We start from the raw sequence: 16857 nt of genomic DNA on the forward strand, positions 1-16857 counted from the left end.
TTAATTCGTTTGACAATGGCCACATTGATATTGATTTTTAATTAGAATACTAGGCTTTATGTGGGTATTTTGGTACGAATATTTGATTAGAATCGTTGATGAAATGGGGATATTTCAATCATGAATGATTGTGAATAATTGCAAAGAATATTTTGTTTGAATGTGGCCACAGAATCTGTTCACCGAATGGAAACTAATATTTTACTCGTATCCATTATACGGTACAATGGATTTATAATTCTGTTAGGATCGTCAAATAGTGATCCAATAACAGTTGTGGCACTCTCTGTGATGAATGATAAATTTTTCATCCGAAGATTACACCATTGAGGATTGGGAGCCGACGTGAAGCATTGTTTTTAATCGAAAATTCGTGATTACGAGATAATGGATCATATCGCATGAGGGAATGAAAACTTTCGTATTATGCAAAAACAAAGAGGCGTAAGTTTAATGAGACCCTGGATATTTGTATTATTCGATCGCAGATTCGTGAAAATTTGAGAAAAAAAAATTCTGGAGGAAGTTGTTAATATTATTTAACCAAACACTTGTCTTTTATTATTATTTCCTGTCTATTAATGAGGTACGTACCGGGGACAATTCACTGTACCACGAGCAGATATTTTTGAAGTCATCGTTTGTTTAATTAAATAAAAAAAAATGCTGTCTTACGTTTCAGAAATTTCTCAGCTTTTCACTAGAATAGATGAGAAAGAAATTGAAAAAATTGTTATTCTGAATGAGGAGAAGGGAAAAACACCGGTTGAATTGCGCGTAATTCATAGCACGGCTTTGATCAAATCACCCATTAATTCGGTATTTCATCACACAATATATGAACACACAGTACCGAGAATTTAATCAATTCAACAATGATCACAGAATGCCTTTGAACTTCATAATAAACCCCTTCGTGAATATGACATTTCGAGTCAAAAGGCGAGTATTGACCCGACTGGGTTTCAAACCATCAAGAATTTCAGCCTCGAATAATATTATTCAAGTTAATTAAATTCATAAGGTCGACGTGTATTGATATGGCGCGGTTGCACAAGCAGGGACTCGAGTACTATGTACGCAGGTGAGAGTGAGTGGGAGAAAAGGAATATACGGTTGATGAAGTTGGGGAGATGGTGCTCGAGAGTGCAATGGTTGGGGTATATGAAACCCTGGGTAGGTAAAAGGCAAAAATACATAAGGGGGGAGGGGGTCTTATGTAGTGAGGGTGGAGATACGAACGACGGGTTTATTAGTTTATTTCGAGTGAATGGGGCGCTGTTTCTGGTGGTTAAATGGTCGACTGGAATATCCAGAAAATTTTCTGGAAAATGGGGGAAAATTTTTCGAGCGAATGCATGCGAGGGCGCGACATATTTCACAAGTTTTTTCATTGTCTCTAATGCAAACATATTTTTTTACTAATGGGGTGATCAATTCCCCCAAAGGCACTGGATATCGGAGAATATTTGTTCTGGAGGTGATAAATTCGTATAAAATATTTATTATTAAATTTTTCTTTTTAATACACAAACTTTTAGGTGAAAATTGGACTTCCAGGGGGTGAAACGAGGGAGGAAGGTTAGTCCTATCACAAATATTAGCCTCACACGTCTAATTTTTCCAACAAAAATTCGCCTAAAAGGTGGATGATTGTCATTTCGTCCCCCCCTCTCTAGAGATCTAATTTTAATCCACAATTTTTTTCCGTGAGCTCCAAAATTTTCACTGCAAAATCCCAATTGTCATTCTCTTGATGCACTTGATACACAATCGTATCGCATAAAATCATTTGTTAAGAGAATATTGATGAATGAAAAGATATAAACGTACGTGAATTGCTCCATAATCGAAAGATAAATTTCCTCCCCTAAAAAAATTTCCATCTCCCTGAATTGAAAATCTAGACAGATACATCAGTCTAGAAATAGCCTATACCACCCGTGAGCGCATATTTTAATCCGACAGGATGCTCTATGCTCATCAATCGTGACTCAACTTTCCATATACTTTCGGTTCATGGAATTTTATGGATTTACCCTCGCTCTAAAGCAAAAACAAGAGTTCGGTAGGGCGGGGGAAAAAAAAAATTCGTTGTGCGTATAGCACACATAACCTAGAGCAACGTCGAACGTTCACATATTTGCATTTACCAAAAGCGAAAAAAAAAGCGCGGAAAAAAAAACAAACGGAAAAAGTAAAAAGGGAAACTTGGGAGTAAAAATGTAAATGTCCCAAGTATGATTTGCATGCAGCGTGCATCGAGCTTTACGAGCGCCATCACAGCCATCGCATCATCCCCCAAAGTACAAACTCGCGTTCGAAGCTACTTTCCTTTGCTTATGATTTCTTCCTCCCCCTTCCTCCCTCCACCTTCCCACCCCCAACACTTTTATTCATCCTCTTTTTTATGAAAATATTTTCTTGCAATTAACATGTGATAAATAATTTAAGCTCATGGAAATGTGGATGGAAAATTTATGGAGGGATCAGGGGATGCATCTGAATAATCAGGGTATTAATTGAAAATTGAGTGGAATTTTTTTGATTGATGAATAAAGGTCCGAAAATTAGGCCACGTTTTTCTAACACTACGACAGTAGATCGTGAATAAAAAACATTATCGGAAAAATAATCATAAAAAAATATCACAAACAATATCCGAAAATTCATTAGCATTTTAAAGGTATCGGTTGCTACAATTCAATTCATTTAGTTTTGATTTATCTAATTAATGAATAACTAATGAATAAATAATCGACCGATTAATTACGGATTTTTTAAAATATTTTATATTCTTATGGAGCTTCAGATATTTTTTGTTGTGATATTATTGAATCATATTTTTACGAAGATATCTTTGCAATAATCAATAGTATTGATTTCGTTTTTTTCTAACTTGAGAATGAGAGATTTTTTTTTTATTTCCCTGTGAAGTGAATCATTTGTAACGCTCTAGTTGTGGCCCGACGAGATCGTTGAAAAGTGAATGGTTTAATTAATGTCTTTAGGGTATACACGGAAAGCTATTCTACAGATGGGGCCCCATATAACCACTAGACAGATCCCTTAAATCTACATTAGGCTCTTGAGGCTCACCGCGTGTGATCTCCGGGAGTTTGCTGTAACTACGGGCCAGTAATCCAAAGGAGTATATAATACACTTTCCACTGTGTATTCTCACTGGGGTATGTTTACAAAGTGGTGGATGTAGTTTCGTGTGTTGTAATTTTCATTAAACTCCTGAATGAAAAATGTGACTCTGTTACTGATAAAATTTTCATAATTCAACGCAACAATATTCTCACTGAGAATAACCAACTCGTGATAGTACCAGTAAATACAGATAATTAATTACGAATTTGTAGTAATTAATTAGTTTTGAAATTGAAGTTTACGAGACTATTCATTCGTTAATTGTGATTTACAATATTTCTAAAAATAACATCCACTAGTTTTACGAAGGCTAAATCGTTTTATCCTTTATCAATAAAATTTACGAGCACTGCTCCTCTGTTTCCGACCATTACCCAGATTTTATGGGGTTGATGACTATAGGAAGATGACTATGGGGAGATGAACTCTACTTTCAACGTACATCTCTGTTATACAATAAAAAAATGAAACTCAAGTCCGATCTGTCAATTTAATGGAGGCGGCCAGTATTCGGGCCACAATTGTTGAAAGAAAAACTATGTTTCCAATAATTGAAAAAAAATTAATTCAAAAGTTGTTCTGATATGTATCTGATATACATGTCTCTCATCTCAATAATTACCGCATCACTAATAAAATATAATATTTACAAAACTGGATAAATCAGTTATTTAGAATAATGATAATTGCCTTCGGTACCTTATCACAGTAATTTTTAAAATATTGTAAACGCGGTAGTGTCTAGCGCCAATGACGCATCACTCAACGATATAAATGTTGAAAACGACTCCCTATTCACTGCTAAACCTATATCTATAGCCCGGGATTATGCATGTACATCACATTAATAATTACTGTCCCACTCTTCCACCAACTGGATATATAATTCCTAACCCCCTCGAGGTCCGTTTAATTATTCCTGTGTCGGCAGAGAACGCGATAGAGAGCCTCCCAAACGCTTAATCGATCTCCAGTCACTCTCCACTTCTCTTCCTCACGCTTCATTTGCATGTGTACACATACATATGTATTTTATCCGATAAATCTCGCACTTTGCCGAGAGTTACGCCACCACCGCAGGGCTTTAATCCTCATACTTTCTTTTACGAATTTATTTGTACTTATTGATTTCTTATCGTTTCGGGGGAGAGCGCCGACGGCGTTCTGCGGGGGTTGGAGGATATCTATATCGGTGAGACAGATATCGAACCGACAGTACCAGAGAGCTCGTACAATATTAAAACACTGAATAATTCGTTGCGTATGGCACACGGGATCCCTATCGATTCAATTCCAGGATAACAATCGTTACATCCGTATTATGGCGGCCTTCAACGTCAGGAAAGAAAGAATTGTTGCGGATGATGACGACGATCGTTGAATTTTCCCAAAAAAATTGTCTCTTTGGTTAATTAACATAAAAATCGATGGAATACTTTATGGTGGGTTACGTAACAATTTTATGTAATGTCCAACAATACTTTATGTAATGCTGAACCCTAGTAATTCAAGATCGAAGTAATTGAAAGCAATTACTTCAAACGATGACGTTTCCTTGAATTTTCTCGAGAGAATTTCTCTCATTTAATATTGAATTTAACAATGGATGTCACTTTTTTCGTTGCGTATTATGTCATTGTTTTTGGTCACGTCTGATAATATTTTATATAAGATAACATTCTGCAGATGCAATAGCAGAATAATTGAGAATAATTAATATTGAGTGGAAAAATCAATGTAACATTTTGCATCACTCGTCACGCGTAATGGTTTACGGTGTGTCAGATTTTTGTGACTCTTTGTTGGACCATTTCAAGCCGACGAAATATTTTTTCTGCTCCTGTCATAAATCGGATGATCGATTTCCTTTAAATTAAATTCACGCTGCGGAGCATTTCTGAAGCCGCCGCATCGTCATAAAATCAAAGCATAAATCAAAACATAAAAAATGATAAATATCAAATTATAAATAATTTTTCAGTCGTGAAGTATTTCTTATTGATGATGTAATTTATTGCTAAATTGAATTACTCCTGTGCTCCACCTGGGAATGCCGTCAACAATTCTATTCCAATATATCTAAAACGTTTTCTTATTCGTTACAAGCGAATGAGAGATCATGGTAAACATCCAACTGTGGGTGGATGCCATTAGCTGGGTTAGAGAGGGATTTCGTGTTGCGCCATTCTAATCAACGGGGGCGCATTCGACGACGTCCTGCTGGAGAAACGGGGTACGTAGAGAACAACCGAGAGTTTCGCTGCCAATCAATTGCAGTGGTGCCGGCCATGAAATCCTCCCTGGAACGTAATACTCCAGCATCAAGCGCACAACAGAAAGGGTGAGCGAGAGAGAGAGAGAGAGAGAGAGAGAGAGAGAGAGAGAGAGACAGAGCGAGTAAGATAGATGCAAAGAGAATGAGAAAGACAACTCCACCAACTCCGTTTTATCCCGGGAGGATTAGTTAATGGCTCGAACGCTATTTTATCGGACAGATTTACTGTGTCGAGCGCCATGGCAAGGCTTCACGATCGTCTGGCGTTATGTACTTGATGTTGAAAAAAAAAAATACAAATTGTCAATCTGTTTTAAAAAAAAACCTCGTCGAGGACTCGTCAGGCTCGATAAAACGATGGAAATGGCGGGAGAGCCTTGAAGTTGTTGCGTGAGACGAGAGACGAAGAAAAACGGAAGTTTTTAAACCTCTAACGTACCTCGAACGAATGATTCAATTCAAACGGATAAAAATTACGCGACGGAAACGGAAAATTTCGTTTTTTGACGCTGAATTTCTGATGAATCTGGTGGACTACCTGTGCATCGAGGAAAGGGTCTAAGGAAAATTATGCGCGAAAGGAAATTTTTGATAAAAATTAGACCTCTAGAGGGGGAAACGTGGAATAAAATGACAATCCACCACTTTTTAGGTCGAGTTTTGTTCGAAAAATTAAATTTGGGAGGGTAATTGTTACCTAAAATTTCTTTCCGTGTTCTGCTAACACAGGAAATGAGGCGCAAAGTATTTTGGTCAAGATATCCCCCTAAATTTCACCTTAACAATACCAGATTTGTTCACACTCGAGTAATCGTAGCAGATCTGTACCAGAATTTGCCACAAAATTTCCGTTTCTGTGGTACCGTAATTTTTACGTCAGACGTACTCTCGTCGTCCGATTACTCACTGCCTGAGTAAGAATGAACGAGGCAACGAGATTGACAAAAACAATTGAAACCCCGGAGGCGATGACGGGAGTAACAATCAAATTTCACTCGTAAACGCGTTCTCCAAACCTTAAGCGTATTCAAGCCACGAACGACGCACCATCGTTCCAATACGGCACAACCCCCTCCCCCCCCCATTCACCCAACGGCTTTGGCTCTCCTTCGTCGTCATTCCGTGATTTCAATGGCAAGTAAATAGTACGAAGCGTGGTCAATGGGCTTTCCCTTTGATTAAATGTAAATTGTGCTCGGGAATGCGATTAGTACTCCCCGGGCGCACTTTGCCTTCTATATACCTCTTTCACTGATGCCCTTCCACCCCCTCCCGCCCGCCCAGCCAGCCCTTCAGTGCCATGGGTGTAGTGAGTGAAAGGGACAACAGTCATTTTCTCCTTCTCTTCTTCTTATTCATTGCCCCTCACCTCTCCCTTTTTACCCGACCCCTCTCTCTCTCCCTCTCTCGATGGCGCGTCGTTCAGCTTCTTCGTCCTGATGGCTCGAAAATGTTTTGCACCCCGGCCATTGGCGTCTACTTGAATGTGTATGCTTCCTCTGAAGAGATCGCTTTTCACCCGTCACATCGGTGCAAAAGGCAGAGGCGAGAGATATTTCGTTCGGTGAATTTCTTGACATTCGAATTCTGAATGCTCAATCGGTCGATTCAATTGCAACTCTGGGTGTCTCTTCGGGCATCACAGGGTGACTGATTCGACAGGTTTTCGTGTAATTTTGAAAGGTGAGATGGGAGGGGGGAGAGGACCGAATTGCTGGCGCCAGTGAGACTGCAGAGGTATTGGAAATTTTGGGGGATTTTTCAATGCGAGGAATTGCAATTATTTCCTCATTTATTATTGGGTGTGAACAAAGGGGTGGGGATTGTTCAGTGAAAGGTCAGCGAATTTTGAATAATTTTTTCATAACGTTGGGGGAAAACTGAAGTGGGTTTGGTGATTTTTCGTTAAATGAGACTTTCCTCCGGAATTATCGTGATTTTCGGATAATTTTTATTAAAAAGTTCTCTTTGTTTGGCATGAGAAGAGAAATGTAATTATCCTGATCAAATACGCGTCTCGCAATGAGTTAATGTATTAATGAAATGAAAATATTCTCTGGATTTTTCGCCAGGATGAACTGGACACGGCTGGTGTAGCCCACAAAAATCACCAGAATAATTAGAGAGAGCATTATTCTCAAGTACTCATTAATTAAGTTAATAGCTACACTAATCATGTCTGAACTCACTTTTAATATACATATATTAATGGCCTTTTACGCTGGACTGGAAATTAATTGTGAAATTAAATTCATCTCCGTATTTCAGAGAACAAGTAAATTCAGACGTTTTCGGAATTCATTTAACACTGGGATAATCAACCAGTCTGGAAAAAATTACTGAGAATTCTGAATAGACAATGATAACATCACTTTCCATATCATCCAGCAATAGTCTTCATAATTGCAATTACCAACTTACACAAATTTTCATTATAAAAATCCATTATCTCAATTTGATGATCAACTTATTTTTCAATCTAAAAGTTGTTCTCATCAGATTCACCAACTTCACCAGTCACTCAACGAAATTAATTTTCCTCGGCAAAAAAATATTAACATTATCTCGTGATAGTATAAAACTTTAAAATCAAAACTTTAACGCAGCAAAAAATAGGAAAAAAACTGTTTGAGAGGTAAATTAATTCGTTGACGGAGTTCCGGGGAAGTGAAAAAAGTAGGGGATAAATTTATTGGTACAATCTTATTCGACCGACGTAAAAATTCTTCGTGACGAGATTTCAGTCTCACCCCGAGTTCCGCTCGCCCTAAGTCTCTACGATCGTCGTAATCAACTTTCGACTAGACTATTTCCTTCGGTGTGAAAATTGCCGAAGTAGAAATGCGGCGGATTTGATAAAAAAATTATATGAAAAGCTGTAAACATCCAATATTGCTGACGTTCTCGAAATATACTATGAGAATACCCAATATTATATTATTCTTCATTACCGATTAATTACTAAAATATTAATCAATTACATTTAACCGCACGTTTCCGAATATTTTATAATTATTTTATTATTTGAATTTGGCAACTTCGAATATTGGGATTTCAATATTGGCGCGTTAAAAAACATTTGAAAATCTGAATAAACAAAAAACGTGTTCTCTTTATATAAAATTGATGAGAAAATATAAAAAGTCCAATTGGTGTAAATTGCAAAAATTTTCCGTAAATAATTTATGAATAATCAATTTCCTCGCATAAAGTAGTTCATTTGAAATGTACATAAATTGAATTATTCCCAACATTTCAGCAGAAATCAACGATATATCAATAAATTAAGCGTTTTTTATTATTAATCATAGTGACTAATTAAATCTGTACTCTGTTGTAAACCGCAAAAGATAGTCTTAGTTACCTTAAAATATTTTCCCCACAAAAAACTTGAGATTCTCCTTCCCTCAATCAACAACAAGTTACAATTGAATTTTCCACAAAACAAATCCCATTATTAAAATACAATTACAACCCCCTCAAAGTAATAACTCATTCTGCCCTAAACTATGAAGTAAGGACGAAACCCTTGAAGTTGAAGTCAATGAAAGGGTCTCTCAAGTCAACAGAAATGAGAAAAAAAAATACAAAGGAGAATAATATTTGCGAGAAATGAAAATAAAAATACAGAGGGAGGGAGGTAAAAGTTGGGGTGAAAAAAAAAATACATGTAATGAAAGGAGGAGGGAGGATCTCGGGCTTAAACAAATTCATCTCACGGTTGTGCTCGAGCTAATTCATTTTTGTTAAACGAGCGGAAAGCCAAAAGTTTTCTGAGTACATTCTCCTCTTGAAAAAGTTGAGCTGAGGTACTGTACAGCACCACCGAACGAATAGAACGTATAAAAGGGTGTTTTATCCGTACCACCCTTACCATCCCCCCCTCACTCCCGCCCCTCTCCGCCCCTCTTACCCACACCTCGTGGGGCGAATGATAGTACAAAGGAAAGATGAGGTACCTCCGGTGAAATGATTTATATATTATACGAATATAATACGTGTAATAAGAATAATATATGATATAGTTATATTATCAATCATATTTTCCATTTTCATTCACTTTTTCATGTAGGAAAAATTTGAAAAAGTCGGGATGACAAATAAAATTCTCGTATGCACTTTTCGAAAAAAAAATGAAACTTCATGAACAGAATTATTTTAAAAGAAATTATTTTTAAATCGTATGAACTATTTATTTTGTTAATAAATAGTTGTTTTATTTTGAAAAAATTACTTTTCTACATATGAGAGAACAAATACAAGAGAAAAAATTTAAACTATTTAAAAAATTATATAAAGAAGGAATATGTTAGAGATTTTTCTTAACGTGAATTTTTTCCTCCCCCCCCCCTGTGTGTTTCAACCCTTATTTCAATCCCTGACAAATTAAATTCTTCCATTTTCACTGTCAGGAGACAATGGAGATATGATTAATTCTGCAAAAAATGTTTCCCTTCCAAAAATAATTCTGTTGCCCCTAAATGATCTCCATTGGATTTAAATAAATCATTCTTTTGGGTGTCACCCCCTTGAATCATCGAATCCCCAAAAATTAGAGGGAACCCAAATTAAGTTTTTCCCGAATGTTGCCGCAAATTTTATCCAAAAATTTCCAACAGTCGAAAATATAGTATCATAAAATAGATTATCCAATTTGTTCGTTTCCCTGACTCGGGAATTCTCTCCTATATAAATGTCGCTATAATTGGATGAAATCTTCAGTCCCAGAATTTGAATGAAACAAACAAAATGAAGAATTATGTGTTGTAGTAAAATCCACACAGTTCAGTTAATACACGTACACCTGTTTGGACACGGTAATTTATGAGACGTGGGTGGATTCTGGTATATGAGAGCGGCTACGAGACGAGAGAAGTCAGCATCGCTTGCCAAGAAGATCCGCCTTTATAGTTTAGGTATATTTACGGAAAGATAGAGGGAGGGGTAGAATCGGGTGGGTGAGGAGAGACGTCGGTGGATATCTGTGGATACAGTGAGTAACGATGAAATGGTATTACTAGTGACCACTCTCCGCGCACAAACGCTTTCATATCCTAAATAAATGTCTGGGGAGAGTCAATAATCAATCAATTTTACGCGAGTTAGCAATGCGGGAGGGGGAGATTGGAGTAATAAAGTTGTGGAGATTGGAGCGTTGCTCCGGGCATTCTAGTAATTAATTCGACAAATTAGTTGATTGCGGAGAGGGGAGGGAGGACACGAGATTGAATAATTTGTTTAAATGGCGATAATATTGTGAGAAAAAGGTGGTCTTTCAGGTACATTTGACTGATTTTTTGAGGCAGTTCTATCGCACATTCAAGCAACTCAGAGATCTTCAGGGAAATTCGCACATGCAGAGACAGATTTTAAGGAAAATGGTCCAGTTAAATTTTTGGACACCTGGATGGGTCAGGAAAATATTTATTGATTTTATTATTTTTAAATAATTAACATGAGGTCGTATGGCAGCTCAGATTTTGTAAAGTGTAAGGACGGCCTTGACAACGTGATAGTGGATTTCTTTTTGAGTAAATGGCTCGGTCATTCGATACATGAAGCGACATTGTTGGTAAAGATTATCCGTCCAGAAAGAGAAGGGGCCATTGTTGAAATTTTTTCTTTGTCCGGGGGCTCGATAAAAATTTACGTTCAATACTAAAACATACAAAACGTGAACTATATTTCACACACAGAGAGAATTGCGTGAAAATTTGCTCTACAGTTTTACAACAAAGTCTTATGTGTCATCATTACGTCAGTTCTACTGCGACAATTCATCAAAATTAATATGTGATGATCGAATTTTATTCGAGGTATAATTAATATTGTTTGTATTACATGAAATCATTACCACATCCATTGAGAACTGCAGCTAACACTAGTGCTATATTGGGTGAGCTTTACTTCAATTGATTATTGATTTAATTCAAATTGTGCAATCACGAAATCTGAATAGACAATATCCTTTCACCCATTCGCTGGTATTGAAGGTGCGAAAGCTCTATGGAGGAGTCAGTGATGAAATTGTTCTGTCATGGCTGCAGCTTGATTACTTCAGAATACCTCGGGTTAAAATGAGAGACCGGGGCAAAACGGCTGGTATTTAATGGTCAATAACTAAGGACTGAACGAGGATAATCTGGCTTTTTGAAGAGCTGTATTTTCCCTTATTTCCCTCCACCAAAGCTTGCTAATAGCTATTTCCCAACAACTCAAGAGTATTCCGAAATGACAGTTTAATTAAAATGTCGCAACGCGCACTTTTCATATTGGAAATACTTCTCGATTAATTTCTTCTTAATTAAGCCTTGATATGGGAAAATAATCGCGAATTTTTGCTTAAATTCATTTGATTATTTTTTCCGTCAGGATTTTACCCAATACAGTTGCACTATTTGCTGTAATTTGCAAGAAATCATGAAACTTTATGACTGTAATGGAAATAAAATTGTGACTTTTACGGAGAGACAAATTTTTTATAAAAATTAGAATAGAAGAACTGGAAAAAATCATAATCCCTCCGTTGGTAAAGATAAAATTTCTCGGATTGCCTGCTAAAATTTCCGAAGATGTCTGGAAAAGTTTCCCAGAAATTCCGAAAAAATTATGATCAAGACAATTAAATTTCTGGTTCCAAAACGGAATTTTTTAATGTCCACTACTTTGCGCTTCTTTTGTTATACTGGACCAGACTTTTCCTGAAAACTTCTCTCGGTATTTCGCATATTTCCAGACAGAATTTTTAATTACTTCCCAAACAAAGGGATGTGAAGGGCCTATGAGAGATCATAGAATCGAGAACAATTGAATTTAATGAAAACCCTTATAACGCAAAGAAAATCCACAAAGAAAAATGAAAACAAAAGACCGAATGATAGTAAATAAAGAGGTACTTTATAACAGCTGCATCTGAATCTGCTCTATAACACATATTTCTAAAATAAAAATAGTTCCCCCATATTATCTCCGGTAATTAACCCGCCATGAAACTCGGTATTAGTTCAGAAAACTTATAAACATTAGGTAAACCGTGGAGTGAGGAAGACTGATAAACTGTCAGAATCCCCGAGTGCAATTGAAGTAGAATAAAGAATAATTTCTTAAATTAAATGGTTACACCTCTCCAGAGAATTTTTATTAAACCCCAAAACGACGGAATATGAAGTGCCCCCAGAAGACCATAGACCGGGGAACAATTGAATTTAATAAAACCCCTTTAAAGGCAAAAAGGTTTCTCCAAAAAAAAAAAATAAAAAATGAAAACCTCCCCTTGCAACACGTCTTTTTAATATAAAATATAACCCGCGAGTATTTCCCCAGAGTTAGACCCTCACGATTCGAAGTAATTAAACCTCAAAACTTCTAAAAACCTGTGGCCTCCGAAAATGACGAATTTTCCTGCGAATAAATTCGAGAAATCGTCAAGATCGATAGCGGAAATCGAATAAAAATGAATAATGATTTTCTAAATTAAATCTCCCCATCCTCGGGCTGAATTTTTAATTAAGCCCCCGAAAACAACGGGATATGAGATCAGAGAAGGGAGAACAATTGAATATAATAGAAATCTCTCAGAAAGAAAAGGAAAAATTCCAGAAAAATTAAAACCCGACTGATAATAAACCAAGAGCAAATGATGAGTCCGAGGTTCCTCATTGTACACAATTCTCTGGCTATCCTTTCTGATGGTTTGCTGGATCTGCGCGTTGCCTCAAGCGTGATATGCGCGCCCTTGGTTGCCCATTGTGCGCGGTGTAATAACGTTGCGACCAGCCCTCCGACAGTTCAGTGTGAGGGTGGACGTGAGCGAGTACAACCGATAACGAAAATCACAAGTGGAACAGAGAGAATTTCCACGGAAAGGCAAAACGCAAATCGAGTGAGAAGGGAGGATAGCAGTACCAGAGAGCAGTAAAGCGGGGGCGGACGCCAGTTGCCAGTGACTCTGGCTCCTCAGTCGACGTCAAGCCGTCGGTTTGATCGTGTCATCAACGTATCGGGATCTACGGTAAATTGGTGACGATAACGTGTTCACGAAAGACCGATTGGTAATTTTTTCGTGTGAAATTAATGTGACACAGATGACGAAAAAATTGTGGACGAGAAAATAGAAGTGACTTGGAAATGTAATTTTTGGGGAATTTATTTTTTTCGTCGATTGAATTTGGAAAAGAGGAGTATTCGATCGGTGATCGATTGATCGAGTGATTATTGCAGTGAAATTGTGGTTATTGTTGTCCATGTTTTAGTGCATTGGATTATAGTCATGAGGTATGTACTCGTCATTCTGTTTGTTTTGGTGGAGCATCGGTGGTGTAGCATGAGGTATCATTCGGATATGGGATGTTGTTTGAACATTTGTTGTTTACGTAATGTCTGTGGAGTTAATTTTTAGGGCAACGATAAGGGGGGAGAGGCATGAGGCACGGGTGGAACTGAATTGTGACTTTTTAAGAATTTTCAATTTCTTCGGATTTTTCTTTTTTACATAAAAAAAATAGTCAGTGATAAATTACACTCGATTTTTCATTAGTAGATGAGTCAAGGACATGAACTGTCAGAAAATTTCTCCTAAATTTTGAAGTGGAAAGTCGGAAAATTCCTAACAACAATCAGTCAATCGAACTTTCACGTTTTTCGCGACAATTCAATTACGAAACCCGCAACTGAAATTTTAATTAAAATTATTAGTTAATTGATGTTTAATTGCCGTCATGAATGCCATTGAAATATTAGTGATAAAATAACCTGCTAAATAAATTATTCTGAATTTTCGGTCCCTCTGACAGGTTTGATGAACAATTTGATCTCACGTGAAAATCAAAATTCCAAAATTGATAATTCGAGATGCAACAATTGGTTCATTTACAAAAATATTGTAACAGTGATACGACTGAAAATTCCGCTATCTTTAGTGATGGAATAATTCAATGGAAATTCGCAGCTTTCATTGATTTCACCTAAAGCTTCTAAATTTGCGAGTACGAAATTTTCGCAATTTTGTTAAAAACTGAAATGTGATAAAAATGTCAAATGTTTACGAGATCTATTTTCATTTTGTGTATCTCCCTTGATTAACGTTTTTTACTCGCGACTGGAATGTTAGAATATCGACGGAATTTTTTGGTGGAGGAGGGGGAGGGGATTGAGGGGCGGATATCAATGTAATGTCAGCGTGGGCATATTTTATTGGAGCAGTGCTGAAAGTGCTGAAAAATAATGGGGAGGGGGACACGTGTGGCATTTCACGATGAATATAAAACGATGCGAAAAATGAATAGAAGGATAAAAACGTATGGGCAACGGGCTGACTATTGCCGGGAATGGATCACTTTTCGCTGAGTAAGGAGACGATCCTTGATTCACGCGTTAAATTTTTTTTCTATACATTTAAAATATTGAGGATTAGATTGGCCGAGCAACAGAACAGAGAAATGTCTTTGCGATAGTTTACAAGTGGGGCCAAACGAGACGTATTATTTTTAGTTTATTATTGAAATAAAATGTTAATGAAGTGAATTTATATTTTCCCGTCAATTCTGTTTTCCTCTGGGAGGTCGGCGCTTTGATAGTAAAATTATCAGAATTATTTGTTTTTAATAGTGAAAATTGATTGATGGAGATTGTGATTGTCACGGAAATCTCCGGGGGAATATAAACCAGGAGAATTATATCACGCGAGAAGGAATTGAGAGCTCTTTGCCGGTAGGTCACGGATTTTAGTCGCTGCGACAAACGTGTTGTCTTTAAAATACGAAGTGGAAAGATAATCCACTGGCTTTTAAGCTTATTTGGGGGATAGAATGGACGACCTTTTGAAATTTCAATTTCGCGGGTTAAAATTGTTAAATTTAATTTCCATCAAGGCTGATGATTTTTTTAATTGACATGAATATCCTCCAATTTATGTGAAAGCGCTTGAAAAAAAATTATATTCGTTATTTTCTGTCCTCGCTTTGGTGTTCTCTCATTCGATTCAACCTGCGAGTTATGTAGCTCGTTGGGTTGAAAAAAATGTTCAATTCCCGGGAGGTTATTTACCGACAATGAACTTTACGTCACTTGCAGAAATATCGCAACTCTTTCCTCTTAATTCTCCGCTTTCCAAGAAATCGTCAATGTCATGAGCGTAGTAATTTAAAATTCTGTTCATTTTACGATTTTGGAAATAATAATTTTCGAAGTATATGACTGATTAACACCCACACCTACGGTACAACATAACTGTGGTGACTGAAAGTTTTTGTTTTTTATCATGATTTAATAACTCACCGAATTTCCAGGTCCAGGTGGCGTCACCATTTCCCGGTTTTTTTCTGAAATATGAAAAAGAATCCTAAAATCAATAAATTGTAAGTTTTGCTTAAAGGGATGTCGAGCATCCTAAAGCACAATTTTTCAAAAAACGCAATTAACAAAATAAGGACAAAACAAAAAAAAATCCGAATGGAATTAAAATTGAGAGAAAAAACTTCCCATTCATGCGCCGGACATTCGTCCAGGTTACCAACCGGGAGCCACGGAACCTCTTTCACTTCAAATTCACCCCAGCACCCCGTATAACCCCTTTAGGGATCAAATAATTCCAGATAGAATTAAAATCTGACGAGAAAAAAATCCGATCCCTCCCGCCGGCAATCGAAGGCACAAAGCAGACGCGTCGATTCCCGTGTCAAAATTAATTTGTTTTACGTAGACCCGTAAATTAATTTTCATTCAATTATCAATAACTTTTACTTCACGTGTGAAACTATAAAAATATCAACCCTCCTCCCATGACTCGTCATTTCCTAAGGAGATGAATAGTCGAAGGTCAAAACGCGAAAGAAGATAACGACCGAGTGCTTTTAATTAACTTCGGCATAGGCTCATGCAGCCAATAATTAGTAACTAATAGTCGCACCAGGGGGTGGGAGAAGGGGGAAGGGATGGAAAAAAATATATGTTTGTTATTTTCCATCCCCTCTTCTGATTTTTCTCGCTCCGCTCAACCTCCCTGTTATGTAGCTCGTTCGCAGCTCTGCTCGTTACAGAGATTGCCAAGTTTGCCGAGTGGAAATTTTTACTCCACCCCTCCCTCACTGCCCTCCACCCACCCCTACCACTTCACTCGCACATTTCCCTCCCCTTAATATTTTTTTTTCCGGTCCCTCTCTGTTTCCTAATGATCGGCAGGATCTCCACACGGTTCACCAACTTTTCTCGTCTGGCCCCAGTGCGTCATAAAAATAAAAGCATAAAAAGTATCTCCTCGAACTCCAACATCAGTTCTTAGTCGGTGAGAGCGGGAATGTACGTGGAGTAAAAAAAAAAAATACTCCACTTCTCTGTGTGTTGAGTTAACTTTTTGGAGGTAGGAGAAATTTTTTTAAAAGCCACTTGGAAAAGGTAAAAAATTGCAATACCGGGGGGTTCAGTTTGCT

At 37.2% G+C, this 16857-nt stretch overlaps 1 protein-coding gene and 1 long non-coding RNA gene across 12 annotated transcripts in view; one reads left to right on the top strand and one right to left on the bottom strand.

The window, feature by feature from the left end:
- Window positions 1–16857, bottom strand: part of LOC135165369 (uncharacterized) — a 53319-nt gene that overhangs the window by 23382 nt on the left and 13080 nt on the right. Inside the window, exon 2 of the long non-coding RNA XR_010299507.1 lies at window positions 15707–15750. This is a non-coding gene — a long non-coding RNA (uncharacterized LOC135165369). The remainder of the gene's footprint in view (window positions 1–15706; window positions 15751–16857) is intronic.
- The window catches only part of LOC135165362 (CUGBP Elav-like family member 1), a 118875-nt gene continuing 115246 nt past the window's right edge, over window positions 13229–16857 (top strand). For 3 of the 11 annotated variants that reach the window (XM_064126574.1, XM_064126581.1, XM_064126582.1), the window contains exon 1: window positions 13230–13705. The gene's annotated coding sequence lies outside the window, so the exon portion shown is untranslated. Of the gene's footprint in view, window positions 13706–16857 lie in introns of all 11 variants that reach the window. The other 8 variants (XM_064126576.1, XM_064126578.1, XM_064126577.1 and 5 more) reach the window with 4 other exon arrangements.

The sequence above is a fragment of the Diachasmimorpha longicaudata genome, chromosome 8 (genome assembly GCF_034640455.1).
Source record: "Diachasmimorpha longicaudata isolate KC_UGA_2023 chromosome 8, iyDiaLong2, whole genome shotgun sequence".
Taxonomy (NCBI): domain Eukaryota; kingdom Metazoa; phylum Arthropoda; class Insecta; order Hymenoptera; family Braconidae; genus Diachasmimorpha; species Diachasmimorpha longicaudata.